This window comes from Carlito syrichta, unplaced genomic scaffold (genome assembly GCF_000164805.1).
Source record: "Carlito syrichta isolate Samal-C Ts95f unplaced genomic scaffold, Tarsius_syrichta-2.0.1 Scaffold303987, whole genome shotgun sequence".
Classification (NCBI taxonomy): domain Eukaryota; kingdom Metazoa; phylum Chordata; class Mammalia; order Primates; family Tarsiidae; genus Carlito; species Carlito syrichta.
The window spans coordinates 1217807-1245377 of NW_007248083.1; positions in this window are offsets into that span (position 1 = coordinate 1217807).

Below are 27571 nucleotides of genomic sequence, written 5' to 3' on the forward strand. Positions count from 1 at the left end.
CGTCCGGGAGCGGCCACTGCACTCCAGTCTGGGCAACAGAGTGAGACTCCAACTCAAAAAAAAAAAAAAAAGAGAGAGAAAAATTCAGGGTTAGGTATACAAATGTTCATTATGCAGGTACCCTTGTTGATGAGGTATGCCTCCCCTCCCCTCGCAGTTTCCCACTACTGCCAATCCCTTTCTTATAGTATTACAATAGTTGTTAAAGGTCTGCTAGGATGAAAATATTTAACTATATGAACATGGCCTGGATAGAGATAATCAGTTAACAATTTTTGGATTTCCTCACGGTCATGTTTATTTGACATCTATCTCTCCCTTTTTAATCATTTTTGTCTAAATAACTTAATATGCAAAGTCTTACATGCTGCCTTATCTATGCAATACTGTGCTATTGTGATTTTTCTACAGCATTAAATAATTTTCAAAGATAAGATTTTATTGGCTAAAATGATGTAATCATTCCACCGCAGCAGAACATTTCTGTTAATTTCCTTCCCAAATTTTTGTTGATGCAAATCAAAGATTCTCAGTGTGTGATTCTGGGACTAGCAGCATCAGCATCACCTGGGAACTTAGAAATGCAAATTCTTGGGACCTATCACAGACCTACTGAATCAGAAACAGCAGGGGAGAGCCCAGCATATCTGTAGTCATGACACTTCTACCTTTATATAAATTGTTGTATATAATTGTGATGACTAATCAACTTTAATCCACACACATCATTTCAGGCTCTAAGCATTTAGACGGTTGTATTTTCAGTCTACCTAACACAATGCGGGACACATACTAGAAGCTTAATATGTGTTGGATGAATAAAAGCCATTTTAAAATTGCTTCATCATTTGTTGAAATCGTGTTACGAATAGTTTAATGGGGCCAAGTTAATGAACGCCAATTGCTTCATTAAAAAGCCTGTATTTTTCTTTCCCGAATGCTTGTCAATTTCTTCATGATTTAAAAATACCAGAATATGTGTCTAATTGTATTTTAAATAATTGTGCCTGGATCATGCTCAGTCTCTGTAATCTGCATTTCTAACTCCTGACCCCTTTCTTCTCACCCCCACCCCCTACCCTAGACTTGGACGGGTTTCCTCAACTGCATCTTTAGTTGCTACTTCTGTTCCAGTTAATCTAGTTTCCTTCTAGAAAGTTATAATCTTTGGTTTGAATCTCTTTATTTGCCCAGTATACCTAACGTCACCTTCTTTTGTTCTTCTGTGTGCTATTATGGGATGTGGAGGGGGTGGGGGGGGTGGGCAGCAGGGGAATTGACTGGAAAGTGATTTTGATTTTGGCATTGTCATGCTGGACTTCTTGTGCCCCTCCTGAATCTCACCGTGAGGCCCCATTTCATCCCAGCATGTTGCCTTGGCCTCACATCCTGTCTTCTTTTCATCTCATCCAGTTGTCCCTTCATCTCAGCTTGTTCTATTTTGTGGCTTTCTTTTCCTGTTTACCAAAAGCAATGTCTTCTTAAATCAGATTAAGTATGATAAATAGTCTCCTAAATTTTCTCTGGTTCCTGTTATAAACAATGTTCAGAAGTCTGATCCTCTTCTTGTCTTCAGGATATTGTTCCTTTTCATTTTTGCCACTGGACGGTTTTTTTTATAGAGTATATTGTATCATTTGTATAAAATTAGAAGAAAATTACAGAGAGTTGGTATTTATAAATAGACAGTGTTAGTGAATTTCTTTTGACTCACTGTTATCGTCTAAATATCTGGGTTAAAATCCCAATCAGATTTGTAACTGGGCTGCAGCAAGACCAGTCTCAGCGTCAAAGAGCCACTTTGTGTGAATATCCTGGATAGGGGTTAGCTCCTCTACCCCTCTGCTCTTTATTTGAATCTCTGAACTAATCAAATGCACCAAAATCTTCAGGTCCCAGTATGTCCTACTGGGTTCTTCCTTTCTGTTTTCCTACCTAAACATCTTACTTGTGAGACCAGCCAGAGCTTGGTCCCAGTGGCAGTCTCCATATCTTGGAGTTGCACTCCTTGTTTGGGTACAGAAAATATGAGGTTGGTAGAGATGCTCACAGCACCTTGGCTACCTTAAAAAAACTATCCCCACACAGGCAGTCTGGTTGTGTATTCCTATGATTATTAGTTACTGAATCTGTAAGTCATTTTTGCTTGTTAAGAATGTTTTGTTTTGCTATGCTTATCTCTCAGGGTTTATTTACACAGCTTAGAGGATTTATTAATACAGAATATATCTCTAAAGGTGGAGTACAGAAAAAAGATGTTTGAAGCAGAAGCACTGTCTCAGGTTTCCTAGAAAAGAATACTCTGAAGAATTTCTATAAAAGCTGTATATCAAGGAACGTGCTTTTAGGAAACCTGTTTTGGAGTGGCAGAGGTAAAGAAAGAGAAGCAGTCAAGCAAGGATATACTTTCAGACAAAGTTTCATGAAAGGTGGTTTTAGCCTAACTTGCAGAGAGTTCTAGAGTATAAGTCACACCTCAGAGTTTATTTCAGTCCAAGCAGGGAAACTGGGTTTTCATAGTCAGGCAATAGACAATCATTGGGCATGAGCACAGCTGGGACAGAGGGAAGCTCTTAAATTTCCAGACCTCTTAGCTCTGTGTACCTACTGGCAAAGCATCTCTAGTGGGTTTGAAAACTGCCCTAGAAAGAAGAATCACCGATGCTAGCAGTTGGAAACAAAAGCACACCCAGGTCTTGGGAGGGGCTTCACGATCAGATAAAAGGGATCCAAGGGGATTTGGACAGAGCACCAAGAGTGTGTCCTCTAAACATCTTGCCTACTATAGTGTACTTCCCTGCCTATACCAACCCAGCCCCAACACAGGGACAGGAAATTAATCACACCAACAGAAAGGTTGTTAACTCCAGCCTCAACCCATCAACTAAAGTTACGTTAATTAAAAAGTGGTGCTGTGATATAATTTTGTCCTTTGGAGCAAAAGACATTTTACTTGCTCATGAGCTTACTTTTTAAGTTTATTGTAGCTGATAGACCATTTATGATGTGCCAGAATAATAAAATGCATATTTTGAAATCTTTAATGTAGCTAATCACCTTTAACACATCTTCACATTAAAACATGTTTTTTGCAAATTGTATGTGTGTATACACACACACATACAATTTGCAAAAAACATGTTTTATATATGTATATGTATGTATATATTTTTCTGAGTCGAGGTCTCACTCTGTCTCGCAGCCTGGAGTGCAGTGGCATGATTGTGGCAGCCTCAATCTCCTGGGCGCAGGTGATCCTTCCAAATCAGCATCCCAAGTACCTGAGACTACTGGTGCACACCACCACACCTGGCTAATTTTTGGGGTTTTTTTCTTTGGTAGATGTCACCCAGGCAGGTCACAAATGACATATTTCAAATGTATGGTTTTAGCTTTCTTATATTTTATCAAGCACTTGATTTAGTTTATAGTAGATAATATATATGAACAAATTAATTATTACACTAGTTCTGAAAAGGGCTTTGGAAAAAATATCTTCTTTCCTCAAACAGAACATCTTACCTTTGCAGCGGTTGACCCATAAATATGAAACCTAACTGATGGAGTAAAAACAGCACGGTAAATTGGTATATGCCTGAATGAGAACAAGGTTGAGACCACCATAGAGGGAAGGGTCAGGGGGCAGGACCAAATACTACCTTAGACTGGGGGCAAGACTGTTAAAATGCACAGTGGAATCTTAAGTGGGAAGATCCCAATAAACTTAGAAAACCAACATTAAAAATGTCAAGGTGGTCTAATTCCTCCCGATTTCCAAGCAGCCAGATTACTTGGCCTTCGATCTGTATCATTGGGACCAAGTAATCTGGCCAAGTATGAAAGCCAAGTAATCTGGCCAAGCAGCCAGATTACTTGACCTTCATCCTGTTCCATTGGGGTCTAGGTTTCTAGATTTGGACTTTGCTTCTCTGTAGATAAAGGGGAAAGCATAAGAGATGCTCCACTAAAGAGAATAGTTGGGATGAAGGGTCACTTAGAGAGTCTGTGTGACTTAGAGCCTTTGTGCCATGTCACTTGGTAAAGAACTTTAGTTGTTTTTCATACTGTAATGCATTGGCCTGTAAGCACCCAGTGCTATGGCCTATTACCACTAGACTGAGAAGTCAAGGTCAAGGATTGAGATGAATTCAACTCTGATTCGTTCATCTAGCACAAAGTAGACTCTCGGTTTACATTTGTTGAATAAATGAATAATTTTACATAGATCTTGATCTTTATTTTAATAGCCCCAAAGTTCACCATCCTGCTAAGGTGATAATATACTCATGAATTATAAATGAATGAAGGAAAGAACAAAAAATGAAAAGCAAGTTAAGAAATTTTCCTTGGATCAATGCGTTATCACTCTACCTGAGATGTAAGTCTCCTGCTATCTTTTTAATGGATACGTGCTAAATATCAAAGACCCAACTTGCTTCTGAAGCACTAATCTCATCTTGGCACTAGTCTGTGCAAAACTTTTTTTTTTTTCCAGCTTACAGAGGACCCCAAACTCTTTATAAGATGGGGTCAAGTTCCTGGAATAAATTACTGCAAATTATCTTTTCCATCACCTCTTCATCTCCTATAAGCCACTCACACCGGATGACTCATAGATTCTTATATCGACAAATTACTTTCACATCCTCTTTTTCTTGCTGCCACTTTTCTTTTGACTCAAAATGCCCTGGTCATCTTTTTTCCTTGTCTAAATTTTACTTATCCTTCAAAGCCTACCTTAAAATAGTCCTCCTTTATGAAGCCATCTCCTCTTACACGGTTAGAAATAATTGTCTTTGTCTCTGCTCCCATATCAGTGGCCATATTTAATTGTGTGGCTACATATTTATTTTCATTCATAGTAAATAAGTCCTTCATTTTAATTCCCTAGGTAGTTTTGAGGCAAAGATTGAGTATTATCACTTCCCTTTACTATAATACGAGTTAACACTGTCTGCTACTGTTTACTGAATCAAACTGATTTGCTGAGTTCGGAAATTTATAATTTATGGTATGATTTGATAGAGAAAACCTAGAAACAGTCTGAAAACCAAACAATAAAAGAATAGTTAAGCAATTTATAGTATAGCAACTCACTGAAATCTTATGCTTCTATTAAAATTATAATTGTAAAAATTAATAGCCATATGAAAATATTTATGATGTAATCTTAAGTTTAAAAAGATAATGCAATATATATATATACCACAAATATGCCTATACAAAATATACTTGCACATTAGGAAGGATAATATGGTAATTAGAAAAAAATAAATATAGTTGATAAGTTAGCATGGAATGGTTTAAAATTCCCTTTATTTTTCTTATAATGCTATTTATTCTATGAAAATGCAAAGAAAAGGTTCATGGTAGCTGGGTTTGGAGGAAGGTTATAATAATTATAAAATGTTCAAGCATTATTAACTTACAAACTCAGAGACTGTATCTACACCATAACATGATGACAAGCTAAAAAGATCAGAATTCACATGGTATGCTTTCCAGGAGTAAAGAGGCAAATGCCTAGGGAAATGTTATTTTTAAAATTGAATTAGCCAGTTAATTTTAGTATTTGAAAAATCGCTTTATATTTTTCTTAATCTGAGCATGCAAGCTCTACTGTAAAACAAAGAATGACACTGGTTACAGAAGAAAATAATATTACATATGCACAAGTCAGGGATGCAGTGGTAGGTCACTGGGTGTTCTCTTCAGGACTCAGCACTCATTTTCCCAGCTGTGGATGGTTTTGATGACTACTTGCTGCCAGATGAGTTATTCTGGGCAATATTCTTGGCCCAAGAGAGACACCTGGCCCGAGATTATGCCCCTTCTTATCCAGAGCAGCAGCTTGTGTTCAAGGACTCATCAATGGGAGGAGTGCATAGAGGTCTCTATCCCCTCTTCCTAAACCAGGACAACCTGGAAGAGCCATTGCAGTCCAGCAGATCAAGGGATTGTGAGATCTTGCCATGACAGCTCAGTCTCTCCTTTCACTGGTTCCTGCTTCCCTCACTCCCTTTTGTGGTTGATCCCAAGGTCACTCCCCAGTAAACTTCACCTACAAATCTTTGTCTCATAGTCTGTTTCCCAGGAAACTTGACCAAAGAGGGTATGTATAATTCAATCGCCCTAAAACCTAGAAAGTTGGAAACAATCAAATATAGGGAAAAAAATGTTTTATGAGGAATACCTCAGTAACTTGGGAATGAAAACAATATTCTTTATGTTATCTACGAACTTATATGCAAGGCACAGTGGGAGCCAAACATTATACAAATATTAATATATTTAATGTTCAAAACAACCCTGTATAGCTGATACTACTCCCTGTCAGCCTTATCAGCAGATGAAAAACTGAGCCTTAAGGTAGTAAGTTAACTTACCTAAGTTCACATAGTTCATGGTAGAAAAAAGTTTGGAACTCAGGAATGTGTCATTTCATTGAGCCTCTACCATTCACTGTCTCTCTATACAGCCCAGTGCCTGAACGCGCAAAGAGAAAGCATGTTTTGCATTACCATTGAGTGTTATAATCTCTAAGGAATGAACAAAATCTTCCAGTTCTGAGGTGCTGAGCATTGAGATTATTATTATTTTCCTTTCTTCAGTCAGTATCCAATAAAAGTTGTGAGGAAGGAAAGGCTCAATGAAAAACCAGCAGAATAATACTACCGCTATTCATTTTTCGCTTACAGATGATGATTGATGCATTTTATTACCAATTAACTTTATTCTCAATGTGCTTGAAAGAGAAATATAAAACACTTCCTTGGAACACTTCTGGGATTGCAAAAAAAAAAAAAAAAAAAGATCAGGCCATTTTCAGAGTCATACTGCAGGGAAGATTCTAGAATACATGAAAGATATGATTTTTTTAAAATGTATAATCTGACTATGGATGCATAGTTCAGAAAGGGAGACTGTAGCAGTTTAGATCTTATAGCAAGCCTTGTAATACCTTGAAATAATAACTGCAGCTTCCTAAAATAATAACTGCACATTCCTATTTCAGGAATGTGAAATACTGAGATACCATGGTCCTGAGTACTAAAGTATGTTTTCTTCATGATATTCTGAGGAGACTTACCCACAAAATAAGCAAAAGTAAACATTCCTTTTACCCCCTGAAAGTCATGGTATACTGTGTCAAGAGGTATATTTTTAATCTCAATATTCAGAATTCCATCAATTAATCCTTGAAATATACTTGAAATTAAAATTTGCATTCAATACCAGAATACATTTTTCATGTAGCGTTCTATTTTTTAAAAATCATTTATTGGTTAGAACAATTTTTATTTGTGAATACTGCCAGTCTATCTTACTAAGGCAAACCAATCTTAGGGTCAGCAGGTACCAAGTTTGCAGCAATAAATGAGAAATTAAAACTTTCTATCCTTCTTTTATGGGAGCAAAGAGCGTAAGTTCACATGATGAACTGACATGTACAGCTTATAAGATGTTGGTGATGAGAATTCCTCTTATTTTATGTTCGTATACTGAACATTAACAGAAACAAAAAAAATATAGATTTGGATACCTTTTCAATGTCATATTACTTTTTAAATTTGTCCTGGAGGAAAACCTAAATCCAAACAAAAAGACAAGTTGAGACAAATAGAGAATTTGAACATGTACCATATATTAAATATTATATGAATTTTAAATGTTTTGAGTATAATAATAAACTTTATGGCTTTGTAAAAACAAGAAATAATACATATTTCTACAATGAAAACTCCACTTATGAATTACTAAATTTACAACAAACACACAACAAAGACATTAAATGAAACTGAGCCCGTTTCTTTTCCTTTATCCCTATAGTATCTTTGCGATTTTAAAAGCATTTATCCAAAATTTCAAGGAACTTCAGATTTGTCAATCTGACAAGATCTTCCCTTGCTCTTATGAATAGAAGCAGAGACTAATTTATATGATTTGGGAGTTTACCATCGAATTTTGTTATCTATTTTCACTCTCTTGGCATATTTATCAATAATCTGAAATCCCCTTTTCCCCAAGTTTCCTGACCATCTTCAGAAGATATCATGTGTCAATCTAAAATTAAATTCTCTTTTTAATAGGATGAAAATAGAGATGATAGACAAATCTCAAAAGATCTACATGTCAATCAAAGCATAATCTGAAAAAAGGTTAACTTTATGTCTATGTTCTGGCTTTCTTACCTCATGCTGCTTTGCTTCCTCTTTCCACCTGCCCACGACGGCTTACATTCCCTCTCCATCACAGCACTCCCAGGTAGAAGACTCTGGTTCTCTTTAATGCCCATGGTATTTCCAACACTTCTCTACTGCCAAGCAATCACTCTCTTGATGTACAACTATCACAGAGCAAATGTAGCAAAGACCATGGTGGGCACCAATTATCCATGCCCTCAATTCCCAGTCTCTGCTGCAGTTATACCGAGGCCATATTACCAGTTCTGCCCAACAGACTGAGCAGAAATGATGCACGCTACTTCCAGATTAAATAAGATAAAGTGCCAATGGTGTGCTTGCCCTCCATTTCTTTCTTCTCCTAGCTGCTGTAACCTTGAAAGATGCTTGCCGAAATGTGCATGGTTGGCAAACAAAATAGAGAATCCCATTTAAATTTAAATTTCAGATAAATAGCAAGTCATTTTTAGTGAAAGCATGTGTCAAACATTTATACCAGAAACATGTAAAATTATTATGCCATTATACTATAATACCATACACTGCGACACGATATTCTATACCATATAATGGTAATACTACATGATAAATATTATATGCTAAATTATTATAATACTATACTATTTGTATACTGAAAATGTATTATACTATTATTATACTATGTTTTTTCTAAAATATTGAACTTCAGATGATCACCAAATACTTTTTTACTATAAGTAGTCCCAAATATTCCATGGGATATACTTATACTAAAAAGCTGTGTCTACCTGAAATTCATATTTCGTGACTATCCTTTATTTTATAAATCTGGCAACTCTATGAAATGCAACGCGACAACGTGGAGACAACTTCAATCTCTGACTTACCAGATGGAAGAGCATATCTACTGATCTGTATGAGACTTTGTGTGATGAGAAAGAAATGTTCCTTGAGCTTAATTTCACTGAAATTACTGAAATGTCACTGCTGCAAAACCTATGCTATTCTAACTCACACAGCACCAATGGGATACAAAGTTGGAGAGGGAAGAATGAGATCAGATATTTGAGAGCATCAACTGGCCAGGATAGTTCTGATTTTACTCTGAAGCAATGGGGAAGCAGTAGAAATGGGAACTGACACCCCCAGAGCTGATTGATTTTATTTTGTGTTTGGTTGCTGGGCTTTTCTTTTCTTTTTTTTGAGTTGGAGTCTCACGCTGTCGCCCAGACTGGAGTGCAGTGGCTGCTCCCGGCCACCGCAGCCCCGACCTGCTGGGGTCCAGGTGATCCTTCCGCCTCAGCCTTCTGAGTAACTGGAACTACAGGCGCGCGTTACCACGCCCGGCTGATTTTTGATTTCTTGTAGAGATGAGGTCTTGCCAAGTTGCCCAGGCGGGTCTCGAACCCTCAGGCTCAGGCAATCCACTCACCTCAGCCTCCCCAAGGCGTGGGATTACAGGCTGAGGCACCGAGCCCGGCTTGTTTTGTTTTCTTTATGCTAAGGAGTAAAGGAGCAAGGACACGCACAGAATGTGCAACCGGACAAGAGAGCAGAATGTAATATGGGAACTTGGGTTGTTGAGTCACATAAAGCTAGGAACAAGATTTTACTACTGTGAGTCCAAGAACAGAATATTCCATTTTTTCTTCTCTGCAGCTTAGCACAGATGCTAGGCTTATTAAGCGTTCCATATATTCCTGTTCACTGAAATATTTTTCCTGGTTAATGTTTTATTTTAAAGAGCAATCCAACTATATTTATTTTCTTTGCTGTTTCTCTGAGTCTAAAGTGACCAGAGAGAGAGGACCAAAACAGTTATTTTGGCTCAGCTCAGCTTCTTCTGTCAACCAGGTGCCACTATGTTCTTCATACCTAAATACTACATCTGTCACCAGGTTCTAGAGGTCACTGAGAGACACCAAAAAGGCACACGTATGGACAGTGGGGAAGAAAGTACTAGGAAAAAATGAGAACAGTATAACAAAGAAAAGAGATTCTAGTAAGTAACACAGAGTACAGGTGAGAGGGTGAAATAGAGAGAAATCGAAAAATAAAAATAAAAAGGCAGGAGGGGAAAGGAGGAGAATTTGGGTGATCTTTGTTTTGTGATCACCCATTTGGAGATTTGTGATTCAACAGAAACGACTTGCTCAAATTTGAAATGATTTATATTCTCTTTCGGCACCTTTTATACATGAGAGTTCAGTTGGCTATAAAAATGACATATATCGGGCAAAATCTTCCATCTCAACAAACATCTGAAATTCTAGAGTCTGTTATATTGTCTTTTCTGTATTCTGCTGGAAGAAACATTGAGTAAAGAGACTGCTTGGTAAACTGAGAGAATTTCTTCCACTTTGGGAAGGAGTTATAGAATGGAGAGGTAGATGTTGAGGACTGGAGAGAAGTGACTTACATCAGGCAACTTGCAGCTTTAACATTAGATGGTTATGTTGGAAGTCAGCAGATGACATTTGGCAATGACTTGATAGAAGCCTGGTTGGTTTTCTGGTTTGAAGCATTTTTTTTTCATTATAAAATTTATTTTGTTGTTTTTTTTATTTTATTTTGTTCACTTGGTTTTTAATGTTTTTTAATTTTTAATTATTATGGTGCATAATAGTTGCACATATTTATTTTGATAAACTTTATAAAAACTCCTACTTATCCTTATAGATTATTCTCTGAAGAGACTTAGACTTAAATAAATGGCAAGTGATTTCCTGGAGAAAATCTAATTGTTTTTGTTTTTGATCTAATTGTTTTCATTTGATGTATGCTTAGTCGTTTATACTTGTAATTATGGCCAGTGAAACTCATAGATTAAAAAAAAGATACCTCAACACTATGAAAAACTTAAGTTTAGATGGATATGTCCAATCAAGGGTTGTTTCTCTTCTTTTTTTGCTATTGGAACTTATGACGAGGGGTGGTTTCATTTATTTTATTTTCCAATTGCTTGTTGCAGTTGATTGATTGAAGAATAATGATAGATCAGCTTCTCAGGATGTTTTCTTCCCTTTTTTTTTTTTTTTGGAGACTCACTCTGTTGCCCAGGCTGGAGTGCAGTGGCACACCCATGGCCACCGCAGCCTCAACCTTCTGGGTTCAGGTGATCTTTTTACCTCAGCCTTCCAAGTAGCTGGAACCACAGGCGCGTGCTACCATGCCCGGCTAATTTTTTAAAAATTTATTGTAGAAACAAGGTCTTGCCAAGTTGCCCAAGCTGCTCTCAAACCCCTAGATTCAGGTAATTCTCTCGCCTCGGCCTCCCAAAGTGCTGGGATTACAGGCTTGAGCCATCATACCCAGCCTGAATGTCTCTAAAACAGAAGGCAAATTACTACCTACCTTGTATTAGTGAACAGTGTAAGGAAATTGTCATCCACAAGAATTTGGTGGCTTTATGAATAGCATTTAGAATGAAGAAGGGCAAATTCTGTAAATTTAAAAGAAGTAGAGCACTAATAAAGATATATATATAATAATTATATATATATTATATAGTGTTGAGGTTATATATATATAGTGTTATAAATATATATAGTGTTATAAATATATATAGTGTTATATATATATTATATAGTGCTAATATATATAATTATATATATATTATATAGTATTGAGGATTATATATATATTATATAGTGTTGAGGTCTAAATAAAGTATCATTTTTGTTACTTGAAATATTTTCTAAGATTTCTAGATAGAATCAGTGTCTTCAGATGTTATGATCGCCTGCCATCAAATTTTTCTGATTCAAATAGGAAATAGATGCCAAAGTTTCCTAGGGTACCTTCAATTCCAAGGTGGAAAGAGTCTGCTTCCAAAACAGAAATATCCCTTGCCTTGGGTCGAAGCATCATTGTCTGTATTCCAGCCTGAAGCAATCATAGGTTATCAAAACAACACCATTTGCCAGGCATCACTATTGTTTGACCAGTCCAGATATAAATTTGTACCTTGTCAAAAATTTAGTTCAGACCTGTGAAAAAACATGTTTTTCTTACTAAACTTTAATAAATCTTAAGTTTTTTTAAGGTAAGGCTTTTGTTTGATTCAGATGTATTTGAGCAGTTGTAACATATAATTTTTGTGTTGTAGATGTACTCATCATTTTTTCATGTGCACCTATCACTTTCGTTAGTTGCATACAATTGTAGAGGCTATATAGCAAGTGTAGTAAGGCAGTAAAGTGAAATGTCTATACCACAACCTACCTGGTTTTGAATCCTAACTCAGCCACATACTAGCTGTGTACTGCTTGGCAATATACTGAACATCTCTGTACTTGCTTTTTCTTCTTCTGTACAATGAATGGCAATGAACAATAAGAGTATTTACTTTCTAGGGTTGTCATGAAGATTAAATCAGCATCTCTATATATGTAAATATGAGTACACATATACACACATATATATCTCACCAAACAGTGCCAGCCACCCATCAAGCACTAATGAAAGCCTTTTTTAAAAGTTATGTTTTTTGTCAGAGTTTCATCTGGTAGAATTTGTTGCTAAACATTAGACAAAGTTTTTATTAGAAAAACTAACATCACAGGGCAGATTGTAAAAAGAACTCACAAGAAAAAGGTGATCATATAGAGAATTTCATTGTATAGTTAAAAGGTCTAGAGAGGGCCACAGATCCGGGGCTTTGAACAGTCTTCCAAGCTTTCTCTAGGAATCTGAAGAACTCAATCCTTAACCTATTTTGCAACGTTGGATAAACAAACTTGTGAAATATTTTCTTCTCTGAGAAAAACCAAAGAATGTCACAGTTGGCAGTGGCTACAATGGCAGAAAAAGACAGGAAGCATTATTTTATTTTATTTTAAAACAAGCATAGGAAAACCTAAATTGTAACATTAACTACAACACACTATTTCTTTTTAGGAGAGTTTGTGTGGTGACGGTTCTCTTCAACCCAATAACTGAAATGCCTGTTTCTTTGAGATTCTGAGAGTCTGAATTCCTATGCTAAAAACTAAATTAACTGCACATAAGAGTAGTTATAGGGTTATAAGATATTTGGGATTTTATTGAAAGTATCTGTTCTATCATAATTGAACAATCTCTCCAGTATTATTTTTTTTTCCCAAATTGAAATACCTTTGCTGTTTTTTTATTCTGGTTATAAAAGACATGCACTATATACCAAAATATTATAAAGTAGAGTATTAAGAAAATGAAATTATCTCTAATCTGATCATCTAGAGATAATTGTCAATTCCGGAATCATATCATAACATTTTATAGCTTGCTTCTTTTCTAGTTCACCATGTATTAGACATATTATACCATGTCAGTACATATAAACGCATGACATCATTTTAGTGGATAGGTGGTATCTCATTAGATGAATAAACTACAATACATACAATTTGTATTGAAAGGCTATTAGTTTGTTTCCTTTTTATTGCTGTCATGAATAATGTTACAACAGATGTCCTTGCAGATACTATTTTTCTGCATTTGTCCAAACAGTCTCTTAGGATAAGTTACTAGAAGTGAGATTGCAGTGTCAAAGGCTATGACCTTTAATAGAATCTTTTGCTTTGGTCTCAATATTGCCCACCCAAAGGGCTAGACCAGTTAACACCTTCACCGGCATAGAAAATTAGGGTAAATTATAGTCATGAGACAAATCTGTTTTTGTAAATAAAATGTTATTTTATTGACCATTTTTATAAATAAATGTTTGTTTTTGTAAATAAAATGTTATTTGAATATAGCCCCACCCATTCTTATGAATATCATCAATGGTTGTTTTCACACTGTATTGACAGAGTTGAATAATTTCAATAGAGACTGTATGGCCTGTAAAACTAAAACATCTGGCCCTTTACAGATGTTTGCTGAACATTCATACAGACTATTCTTTTGTCATAATGGGCTGTTATCAAATACACATACACACACATACACACACCTCTTCTTTTTTTCTAATCTAAGAATATTCTCTCCAGTGGGACTCCTAGCAATTAGTAAGCACATACAAAATCATGAAAACTTAGCCTAATCCTTTGTTTCACAAGTAGATAGTTAAAAATCAGAAAATAAGACTGAGGCATGTGTTATTCTATAATTTTAGCTACAATAAACTCAAGTGTTTGTGCCCTCAACTTAGTGATCTTTCTCCTATATTGAAATATTTGCAAAGAAGAAATTTTCAATATTAAAAAAAGGTGACTTTGGGGATTGATATTTTGTCTGCTATAAAAACAACTTCTAAAGACGTTTCAAGTAAGCAGGAACCAACTTGATTTTATCAGTGAAAAATTTTAATTAAAAATGAATGAATAGATGAACTCTAAAATAGTATTGTTACCTAACTTTCCTCTAGTTTCTTTATTTTATTCATTCCTTGTGTGCTATTAAACTCTGGCAAAAGTAAAACTGAGTTAACAGATAATCTTTAACATCCTTTTTTTTTTTTCCCAGTCTGATTGGAATATTACGGTCACAGTGTAAGACAGGATTTGAACTTTTTTTTTCTTCCTTTTAGGGATTCTATGGCAACATGGCTGATAATTCTCTTATCATTACAACAATTATATTACTTTTTAAAAATATTCACTATTTCCATAATGATCATCAAAATAAACTATTAAATACCAATAGGGTGATGAACCATTATTTGTCACCAATCTCTTTCCAATATTTGTATTACTCTAACAATTACATCCCAATTGTCCTAATAATTATATTGTCTTTTTAAAAACAATATTATAACTACCATAGACAAGGGTCTGGAAAAAAAATGCTGAATACTGTATCTTACAGTCCCTTCAAAATCAGTTACAGAACACAACTTAAGCAATGCATTGCAACATTTTCTGAGACAAGGCAGAGAATCAACTCAGTGCTTTTTGGTTCTTTTATTTATTTGGTAATAAGAATTGTCATATCACTTATGTTTTTTTCAAAATATTTTTCTAAAAGACAATCTAAACTGTTCGAAGACTAGGGAGAATTGTGGTTTTCTTGGCCCTTTTCTTCTTGCTACATATTTATTTGTTCTGGTTTTAATTCAAATTGAGTTCAGAAAATGTGAACTTTTGCCTGGTATGTGCAGCAGAACTTGGGTTTATCTTTGATAGTCACACTCACCTCTAATCCTGAACTTGACAGACATGCCCTTTAGCGGTCAAGGAGAAACATGGCTTTCACTCTGTTCCTTCCACCCCTCTCCCCATGGGTGGTTTCTGTCCTCTGCCCACTTTCTGGAAACTCATTCAGAGGGAACGCTATGCAGTAGATTCTTTCCCACAATGAACATAACCAATGTTTTATCATTTTTCTTAAATTTAAATCATTTAAAAATATTTTTATTGCTTTGAAAAACTCTTATGGACTATTAAATTTTATTCTTACTAAGGATGATGAACAGTATGTTACAGATTACTTAAGAAATTCTCTGATCTTTTTACAAAAAGCAAGAAGAAAGGCTCGTTTTTGACGTAAATGCCCCTGGGTGAGGGTAAAATAAAAGAAAGAGAGAATTACTTAAATTTTACAACTGTCAGCCAACCTAGAAATGGTTCAATACTTATTAGAGGAAACAGGGTATTAAACAAGGAGAAAACTGTCACATCCCCTGCTATTTAAAAATTGGGGATGTTAATTCTTGATCTGGGACAAAGAATACCATTTGCTTGTTAGAATAAGGGACAAGAAATGGGCAAAGGAAAAGTATTAAAGTTGAAAAGACACAAATTTATACAACACCTATTTTAAGCAAAAAGTGGAAAAGTTTTTATTTTCTCATAAATCATTAATCTCACCCAATAATTATTCATTATTCACTCAGCGCATATTTATTGAGAGTCCACCATGTCCCAGAATGTTCTGGATTCCGAATATACAGGATCTGAATTAGACAATAGTCTTTGTCCTCATAGAACATATGTGCTAGGAGAAAGTCAGACAATCAGTGAAGGAAATAAGCAGACATATATGTGTGATCACTTTCAAGATGAAAAGTAAGGTGAGAAATAAAACAGGACTTGCAATTTTAGCTGGTGTGGGATGGGAAGGCCTCACCGTGAGGGAAACATCTCCAAGGAACTACCTAGTGGAGGCAAAGAGCAAGCACAGACACCCAGGGGACCCACACTGTAGCAGGGGGAACAGAAGGGCTGAGCGTTGGGCAGAGAATGGCTGGAGCAGGTGAGTAAAACTAGCTCAACCTCTATGCAAAATAGTGTGGCAATTAATAAAAGAACTAGAAATCGATCTTCCATGCAAGCCAGCAACCCCCTTTCTGGGACTATACCCAGAGGAACATAAATTTTTCTAAAAAAAAGATACCTACCGGCACATGCATGTTTATTGCCATGCTATTCAGAACAGCAAAATCATGGAACCAACCCTACCGTGGAAAGTGGACTGGATAAAGAAAATGTGGTACGTATACCCAATGGAGTGTTACACGGCAATAAAGAAGAACAAAATCATGGACTTCTCAATCAATTGGATGGAATTGGAGGCCACCATATTTAGTGATCTAACACAGAAACAAATAACTGAATGCTGCATATTCTCACTTATAAATAGGATCTGAATTTTAATCACAAGGGAGGCATCAGCAGTCATGGGACGCTGCCAGGGGAGGGAGGAGGCACAAAACAACACAAAGGGCCCCTGGTCCTAAATCAGGGGAGGTAAGGACCAGTTGGAGGCCCAAACTTCACCAGCACGAGGACGACTCATGTACCAAATCCTGACGTGTACCCTACATCTCTATAATAAAATGAAGTTATTGAAAGAGAGAGAAAGAGCAAGATGAGGTCAAGGGGCAGTGGGGTGGGGACAGATGACCTGAGGCTTCTCACGCCAAGGCAAAGGCCTTGCTTTTTATTCTGTGTGGCACAGGGAAACACTAGGGTAGTACTGAGGAGAGGCATGACATGACCTGTCTTATGTCGCCACAGGACCCCTGAGGTCACCATTGCGAAGAGAATGAAGAGGGGTCAGGGAAAGAGCAAGGTACCAGGTCAGGAGGCAACTGCCAGGTCCCAGGTGCAGACCCCTGTGCTTGGTCCAGGGTGTAACAGTGAAGGTGCTAACTAAAGGAAATGGGCTTGGCTTCTATTTCGAAATCAAGGCCGGCAAGCGTTGCTGACGTCCTGCCCCATGGTAGAAGAAAAGGGATTTAACTTGTGACCTTGGGCCTGAGCAACTGGAATAGCAGAGTTGCTTTTTTGCTAGATTAGGAAAGCCTGCAGGACGAACAGTTTAGGGAAGGAAAACTGGGAGTTGGGTTTTGGGCTGTTAGAGGGGCCTATTTGTCATCTAAGTGGAATTGTTGACTAAGCAGTTGGGTATAAGGGGCTGCATTTCTAGGGAGAGAGCTCTGAATACATCTTGGAAGTTTTTTCACATATGGCTGGCATTTAAAGCTATATTTTATATTCCTTTCGTGCTTAACTGTAAAATTTAGGACCACCCACCCAAAGGAGTGACAGTTAACACCAAGGGTAAACTTGGTGAGGCCACATGTATGTCCTGGTGAGCCACATAATGACTGTGGAGTCTTTTATTTCTCAGCTCATTGCCCTGAAATCATGTACAAATATGAGATTCGTTTTTGGCGTTTGCATGAGGGTAATAATGAAATTTAGTCAAACAGGAACATACTTCTAAGAAACCTCCCAGACGGCAACGAAATGAATCCCTGTGTTAAATGGACACAAGTCCAAGGCTACATCACTACTCTGTCTGAAAGAAATATTATGGAGTAGCCAGCAGTTTCTGCTCCCAGAGATCAGTCTAGAACCTTGGGCATGTGCTGTAGCACCTCTCAGAGTACTGACACAAAGAGGTAAGTCCACACTGCTGGATACAATCCCAGCTCACACACCTCCTGTCTAAGTGATGCAAGTTACTTAACCTCTTAGGCCTCAGCTACCTCGTCGGTAAAATGAGATTATAATTTTACCTGTGTTGGAGAGTTATTACAGAGATACAGTGAGATCATGTATATGAGGCCTTGGTCCCAGAGCTCAGCGCAAATTACGGGCACAAATGAAAGTTAGTTAGTCAAGAGCTGGCAGAATCATTCTAGATACTACTCAATATGTTACAAAAACATCAGAAATAATAGGTGTAACTATTGCTTGTTAATGAAAAAAATGTGTAGAATACAGAACCTTATATAGTACAGTCAAATGAAAGAAATAAATTAACTCTCTAATGAAAATTTTAATAAAATTGATGCATAAACAAATTTTTAAAAGAGAGAATTCTGTTGTCCTATGAGGGATGTATACAATTTGATACATTCTAATAATTTGTTTGTCCTGTGGGAAACATTTGTTACTAATCTGAGTTGAGTAATAGATAGGATATTTAAAAATATCCCCTTTACAATGTTCTGGGAAGTATGGCTTATGGACAGTGAAAGATTTAATTGTAATTTAGTTGAAATTAAAAAAAAAAAATCTTAGGACGGACTCGGTGGCTCAACCTATAATCCCAGCACTTTGGGAGGCCAAGGTGAGTGGATTGCCTGAACCCACGGGTTCGAGACCAGCCCAGGCAACTTGGCGAGACCTGTGTCTACAATAAATAAAAAATCAGCTGAGCGTGGTAGCACACGCCTGTAGTTCCAGCTTCTTGGAAGACTGAGACGAAAGGATCACCAGAGCCCAGCAGGTTGAGGCTGTGGTGGCCATGAGTGTGCCACTTCCCTCCAACCTGGGCAACGGAGTGAGACTCCAACTCAAAATAATAAAAAAAAAAATCTTAGAGATATCAGTAGTTAATTTAACAAACTTTAGGAGTTGTTTCAAACTATCTTCCATTTTAACTGTGAATGCAACCCAGAGAAAAAGAAACACTATTAGCAAAAGGCATCTAGGTGACATAAGGGAGATTGCATGAATGATGAGTGCTGACAAAGGTTTGAACAATTCAATCAAGAAGAAGATGAAAGTTACCTTTGTTTATATTCTTCTTCTTTTTTTTTTTGAGTCAGAGTCTCAGACTGGAGTGCAGTGGCACGCTCATGACCACTGCAGCCTTGACCTGCTGGGCTCCGGTGATCCTTCTGGCTCAGCCTTCCAAGTAGCTGGAACTACAGGCACATGCCACCATGCCCAGCTAATTTTTTGATTTACTGTAGAGACGAGGTCTTGCCAATTTGCCCAGGCTGGTCTCGAACCCGTGGGCTCAGGCAATCCTCTCACCTCGGCCTCCCAAAGTGCTGTGATTACAGACTTGAGCCACCACGCCTGGCCTTGCTTATATTCTTTAAGGAATAAACAGTTGCCTTCTTGAATAATCCAAAGTAGGCTTCCATAAAAGAGTTGCAATTATTAGTGACTGTAACTGAATATTCAAGTATTCAAAATTTTAATGATATTGAACTTTGTGCATGTGGGGCATTCCCGATGTCTTGTCAGTCTTTAATAACTTCTGGAGAAAATAGAATAACATTTCACCTTTTCAGAGCACAGTGAAAATCAGCAATTAAGTCAAAAGGAACTCTGAAGAACTAAAAGGGAAGTCATAGAGTTCACATATAAAAACCCAGGTACTTGATACCTACACGACCAGATCCTATTTATTCTGATTTCATTCACAGTTAAAATTAGCTTGGTTATTTGGCCTTTCAGTCAAAAGCAGATTAGATGTAATATATTGGAAAAAGGTAAAGGAGCGATAAGGGCCAATAAGTGGAAGAGAGTGACCCCTCGATATCATATGCACAGGAGTATTAGGCTTCTTGTGCAGGACAAATGTTCAGTCCCAAAAGTATCTAGAGTTGGTCCCGTATTAAAGCAGAATGAAGCCTGATGATGCTAAATGGCTAAAAAGGAGTTCATTTTTATGTGGCATATTCACCTTTGAAAACAAAGAAGGGTACAATCAAGTTTGAGAAAGATTTCCATTATAAATAGTTCCCTTTATTTTTTGAAACAATGGTAGATTCTGTTTCCAAAGGGATAGATTCGCAGCTTTGGAAGCCTACATATCTGTAATAACTCATTTCCTGCAAGTCCTGAACAGCTATAGTATTGTGTACTGAATAGAACGGAGTCAGAAGTCCAGATTTCAGTTATAATTTCCGTGATTATACTCACTCACATTTGTGTATGTTATCCCTCTATTATATAAATTGAAATTGGTGACTGGGAAGGAAAATAAGCATAATAAATGGAGAAAATAATTGTCTATCTTTAGCTATTAATATTTGAGATAGTACTGGAATAATCTTAACTATTTTACATGCATTTTATGTGATAATGATGCAATTCAACATTCTTATTTTATAAATTAAAAAAAAAACACCTCTAAAGGTCACAGAAGTTATGGAACTTGATGAAGGACACACAGCTGGGTAGAGATTCTGTTTGACTTGACACAATGCTGCCTGCCAGACAGCATATGCCTTTATTGACCACAAGGACTAAGTCTACCAAAGTGATCACTTGATACTTAGTACCCTTTCCTTACAATATGATCGCATTTACAAAAGTCATACTGAAAAAATGCGAAGCTTGCAATTTAGAAACAAAACTACCCATAGTACTGTTTTTAAGCACCAGACAAATTCAAACGCACTAGCTTTTAGGTAACTCTTACTTAAATAAGTAAGAACATTTCTTTTAGAGATTTCTTCCAGGAAAAACTTTGGCATCTGCAGAGGGACTTCCTTGGTTATAATAAGGATAACGATGTTCCTTATTTGTATCCCTATTTATTTGGGTTACCAGGAAACTTAGTACTCAGTAACAGTATGTATTTCTTTCTCTTCCTGTCAGTACTCTTGGTTTTCTATTTCTAGTTCCAGCTTATTATATTCATTGTAAAGCAGATTATTTTGTAAGTCACTTCAAGTCTTTTGTGGGAAAATCCAGGGAACATAAATTGTATAGAGGCCAAAACAATTTATAAAAATGTTTGTGTATTTGATAGCACCGTAAATGCTCTAATATTTGGTTATCTATGCATCCACATTTATCTTTCTTTATGTTCCTTGAGTAAAATCCAATGGAAGCAATGGTGCTTTTCTAGGATATGTGAAAATCTGTTCAAGAATGTCAGTGATATGCTACATATAGGACCAAGTATATGTAGTGGGTTAACATGATGAGCATAGACTATTTTCCAAGATATCATAGAGCTATTTGCCCCCTAATTTTCAAATTTTGCAAAATTTAAATACATACATGCAAATCAAATACAAGACTTAAGACATTTGCCAGTGCAATATATTAATAGTCTGTCATGATTCACAGTGTGAAGATGAAATGGAAAAGATTCAAACACATGGTATCAGAGGCAGAATTTGTTTTTACAAGGGCTCCTGCATTGGTTCCTACGAAGATGGTACAAGGGTGTTTTGACCCAAATGTCATCCAAAGATTTTAGTTTAAGGTATTTTGGTAACTTCTTCGGACTTCTTGGTGTTTTTAAGAGTATGTACTAACCTCAAATGGCTGCTACCGAAAGAGCAAATATGAAAGCCGGAATATTATTTTATTAAAATATGTATTCTTTACCAAGTAAAAGGCCAAAGTTAGGATCCCAACAAACCATTTCAAATTCCACTTAAACTAATGCATATTTTTTACTGGAAAAATTGTTTTTAACCATTTTTTCCCATGCGATAGTTTTATCTTTCTTACCCTTTCTCCTATTCTCCATTCGAAAAGATCTAAAAATTCTTTTAAAGACATTAACACAAGAACCATTTAAATCTATTTGGAAAAATAAATTTAAAAATCTGGGGAAACCATTATTCCCTATATTTCAAAAAAAGGAAGCACACATGATAGGCATGAAATAAGAATTATTTTCCTTGCCCTCACCTTATAACATTCTCTGAAGAATCTACAGGTTGTAAAGTATTAGTAAGGTATTGTTAAAGTCATTTCAAACTGCGTCTCTCAGACACTGACCAACACCCCTATGTGTAGCCCAATTCTCATACGTTACATTATCACCTGCAGTTGGGACAGAAATTGCTTTTGTCATCCTAAGTAGTAAAAGACACAAGCACAGAATGTGACAATTCATTTTCTCTCTCTTTCTATTTACAATTTAGGGTGGCATCACAGCAAAATAATTAATTGACCTGCCCAGAGAACAAATAAATCACAAACTCAATATGCTGCTTGGAATTTGCAGCTCATTTCTGCAGCACTGCTGTGCAATACGGCTAACATATGAGGTTGGTAAGCTCTTCTGACACATCTCCAAGTCTTCCTAATCCCTTGCAGGGTTATGGTAGTGAAATATAATAGAGATTGTGGGGTAGTTACAATCGCATATGTTCCAAGTCAGTAACTATCAGAATAGAACACAACTATAACAAAACTGATACAGCACATGGTTCAGGTATAAGGAAAGTACAGACAAGTCATCGTAATGATCGTCCAGCAATCTTGGAAGTAATCATTTTTGCTTTCTCTTTTGGGCCATCCAGAAAAAAATTTTTAAATATGCTGATATAGCATGTCATTAATAATAGTGTCATTGGTTATGGAAAAACAGTCATACACATGTACAAAAAAATTCTTTCCCTTGAATGTCAAACTTCTAGTTAATGAAATTACCAATGACTATTTGGCTATTGCTGTATATGTCTGGAGCATACATGCCTACCAAGAGATCTTTGGATTGTGTTTTCCAGATATTCTTTTTTTAGGAAAGTAATACAAATCAAGAAGTCTGAGACTACCAACCATCTTAACTTTGCAGGTCTTTTTATTTATCCTTGTTAAGAGGCTCGGAGGTCTTTCTTTGTAGTTAATATATATGTCTAGCTAATTCTGTAAAGATTCAAAGCTTCAGATTGAAATTTAAAGAGCAGTAAGATTGGTATACTTTGGAGACTACTAGAACAATCATTCATTGCCTATTCTCAAACATATGCAATGATACATTGCAGACTGATAGACTATGCATAGACCAGAAACAGATACTTTACTCGTAAGTAGGAAATAACTCCAATAGAATCCTTGTTTAAATTATATATCAGTCCAGGAGGTGTCATGCAATCCAAACCCACTATCCTGAATACCTCTTGATCAGTTGCAATTCAACAGTTATTTACTAGCAATGAAAAGAGACCAATGACATCAGCCATTGAACTCATATTTAAATACCTTTGTAGGTAGGCATTTGTCTTATAGGTCTGATAAATTCTTTACAACTAGAGCTTCCAGAAAAGTTCGGTGGAAGGAACTATGGTATGGACCGAGTTTTTGCCAAACTCTAGATCTGAGACAACTCCACTATCCCGAATATTCAGAAATCTCCAGAGGGTAGAAAAAGTTAATCAGGAGAACTTTATACCCAAAAGGCAGAATGAATTTAAGTTAATGAAGGCAATTAGCATCTTTTTAGCCAAAGTCAAAGAATTTTTACAGTGGGCATGTAATGCAAAACTTTTAAAGAAAGTGATTTTACCACCAGGCCAATGAGATTACAGAGTGATGCATTTACCATCTCACACGAAGTGTCAAGACAAAAACAAACACAATGACATTTGTAAAATCTTTACAAATTACAAATCTAATATGCTCATTACCATCTCTAATACACAAATCTTAGCTATATAAAGATGATGTGTTTTCTTGCTTCAATTCAAACTTGCTTTGAAACCCCTTAAGGAAAATTAGTAAAAACATATGAGGCCCTTTTCCTAACAATAGAACATCCATAATAAAGAACCTTAGATAAATGATCTTGTAAGTTGTATGCCAAATTGCTCCATTATTTGCAGTCAGTTTCACTCATAGGAATAAAATACACCTGTGGCGTTTAGTTTGGCAGTTTCCATAAAATCAGTTGGTAACATACAAGGGGGACCTCAAAAAATTTGAATTATCTTTTAGAGGGCAAGCCCTTTGTTGTACAGTCTTCTTCCTCTAGGTAAGTGTTCTGGGAACCCATCGGCATCAGTGTACCAGCTAGTGTTGTGAGAGGCAGCATTTGGCATCAGTGAATTTTTTTGGAGATTTTTTTCAACACGTTTGCTCATTTCATGATGGATGATTTGCACAAACAACCCGCCCACAGTGCACTGAATGTTCAGCAGTTTTTGACCACAAACAGCATCACTTCAGTCCCCCATCCTCCCTATTCACTTGATCTTGTCCCTGGATGAACAAGTCCTCAAAGGAAATCATTTTGCCGATGTGGAAGAGATGAAACAAAAAACCACAGACATCTAAATTGATGAGTTCAAAACTGTTTTGAGCAGTGGGAAAAACACCTCAATAGGTATATTGTATCGGATGAGGAGTACATTGAAAGTGACTGAAGTTTAACCATGTAAGAATAAATACACAAGTTTTTATAAATAAATTCCAGTTTTTTGGGGATCCCCCCACCCCGTATATCATATTGTTTATTACTTTTTTCTTTTTTCAAATTTGGTTGGGCTTTATTTTCTTCTAATCTTTACATTTAATCGATAATCACTCCTTTAAAAAAAAACTTTTAACCAATTAACATGTTACAGTCTTAAATCTTCACCAAGTTTTAATGATGATATATGAGTGTGTCATATGTCAACTGTGCTGCTAAAAGCCTGAGGAACCCAATTGGAAGGTTGATAAATAATCAAAGCTTGTTTAAAGTATAATGAATTTGTCACCATCCAGAAGATTTGATGTAAATTAGTCTAAACTCTCAATGCTAAATATCTTCATGATCCAAAAGGTTACACTAATTCTCACAAAATCTATAAATCTAAAATTGTCCATCTTAAATATCTTAATGCTAATTCAAGTTGCAAAGGATCTTTAGAAAACATTTCCCTTATTTAACAGACATGGATTTTCTCCCACCTACAACATGCCTGTAAGAAAAACATTTTTATTGCTTATCCTCCTATCACAGAGTGTGAATTTGAATAATAAATACAAAGTGAGATAATTCTTAAAATATTGAGGTATACCTGTGACCTTGTTTCACTCAACCAAGACAAATATGACAGAAAAGTCATTTCTTAGTTACCACTCTTTGGAGGCACAAAGTATTTGACCAGTCTTCCCTTTTCTTCTGCAGAAACTCAGATTTCTTGTTTAAGAACTGACTTAGTTTCAAAGAAGAATGCACTTGGTGGTAAAGGCTTGCTCAGGATGTTGCTGGAATATGACCTTTGGCCCCACACTGCTGAGAAGAAAGGCAGCTATGTTCTCCAGAAATACTTGCTGTATCTACAGGCAGCAGGTGCTCTTAGAATGTGGCAGACAGAGCATCACACAGCAAGAGACATAGGGAACCAGATCATGGAGTTACAAGGACATCGGCCTGGTCTCCTTTCCTAATCTGAGCCATAGTGTTTAATTACTTCTGCATTTACATTTCCGTGAACAAAATAGACATGAAAATGCAACAGATTTAGGAGTGACTTAAGGAGTGACCCACAATGTTGATCAAGAAACACTTGGTAAATACTCACTTGGCTTTTTAATCACAAGGCATTTAATGCTCAGCAGAAAGAATAGATTAGAAGCAGATCTTCTTAATCTCTGTAGCAAGAACTGAGTGAAGTATTAACTCCAAAGGGGGAATTTAACAGATAATAGTAGTTAAAAATAAGTGCATTACAATGAAACTGGCAAGCGAGTATCTATACTGACCGCATGGGCTAAGTGCTTTTGGCTTGTGATAACTTCATGATTGATAGGCATAAAACTCTAAAACTTCAAAATAAGAAAAAGACACTTGAGAGAAAAGCAATCACCAGAAATATTTAAGCTGGTCATTTTTAAAAAGAAATCTATGTAGAAATTCCAAAATCCAGATTATAAACTGATATAGGTCTCCTGTGGCTTAATCATTCAAAAGACTCTGGAAGCTGTGCTTCTGATTTTTGTCACTGCACAAAGACTAGAAGGTCATATACAGAAAAGTGTTGTGTTACAGTTAGAGTGATTTTGATGCACTTTGCACTACCAATTATTTTTATATCTTACAGAATCAAGTCTCACACTTATTTTTAAGCCTGAAAACTTTTCTCAAACATTTTATGAAGAACCATAATACATACAGCAGGCACACTGGTAGCAAGCAGGGAACTGACCCCTGTTTACCCAGTTTTCCCCAACTCAGAATGACATCTAAGGTATGTATATTAAATTCTAGTAGTCTGAAGGACTCTTGTCTTAGGACATAGCAACTTGAAAAGTCCTACAAATAATATAAATAGCAGATTCATGGAGGGGTGTGTATGCGTGTGTGTGTGTGTGTGTATCCTTCAGTCTAATATTCATTTGTAGATGAGAAAAGTGAAAGATAAAAAGAGTTACACTACCTCAAAGTGACACATCTATTTATTAGTAATAAGAAAGAGAGTGAAAATAACTAACATTTATTGACTGCCTGCAATATGATCAGGCACTGTGCTAATTCAGGTCTCCTACAACTTGGAATGGCATTCCTTCTGTTATCCCAAGAAACAGAGTAAATGGACTGGAGACCAAAATAGTCAGTTGACCAGACTCCTAAAAGAATGCACAAGCAATGGAAAAAAGAGAGAAAATATTAGGGGATTGCTACGTGACAAAAGACACTTTACACAGATCCCCAAATGGGCTAGCCAAGTGTAGTTCAGACTCTCGTGGTCCATGTTCTATTTTTGCTCCTGAAGTTTGTGTCCAAATTTGATAAATGCTGAGAGGGATAGAGGCTTAGCATCATATTCATTACTGGGAAAACATCCTGCACAAGCACAGAATTGCATTTTCCTTGCTGCTTCAGCAAGAACACTTGAGATGCTCAAACACCAAGGGAAGGGCGCTTATTAACAACAAAAAACATCAGACGCTGCAACAGAGGACACATAGAACATTGGCATCTTTATTCTATAAATATTCTAGCTACAAAACTCAGTTCTGAAACAGATCATAAGGTTTTCTTTTCAAATCACATTGTTTGTGGCTCCTCATAAAGGAAGTGGAAAAACTGAACAAATGAGGAACAAAAGACATATCCCATGATATAGGCATAAAAGTGGGCGGCATCACCAGGGGGTCTGTAGTTTAAAGAAACTGAAAGGAAAACGATTCAGGTCAATCTCATGGTTGAGGCATGTTTTATGCAGCGTTAGAAAAGAACAGTGATTCTTAAATTTTACGTACATAAGAATCATCTAGGGGTCTTGTTAAAATGCAGATTCTGACTTAGTAGCTTTAGTTTGAGACTAAGAGCCTGCATTTCCAGTAAATGCCCAGGTGATGCTGACTCTGCTGTTTTGTAGATCGCACTTTGTGTGGCAGGGAATCAACCACCATTCCCTGGGTAATGGTCACAAATACTTGACATCCATTTCTTGGTGGGATGACACTGTTAAATTTTCACTGTCAACTTTTCACTTCGTTAAATTCTCAAATCTAGCAAATCTGAGCTCTACAAAAATGTAAGTATCTCTAGGAGGAATA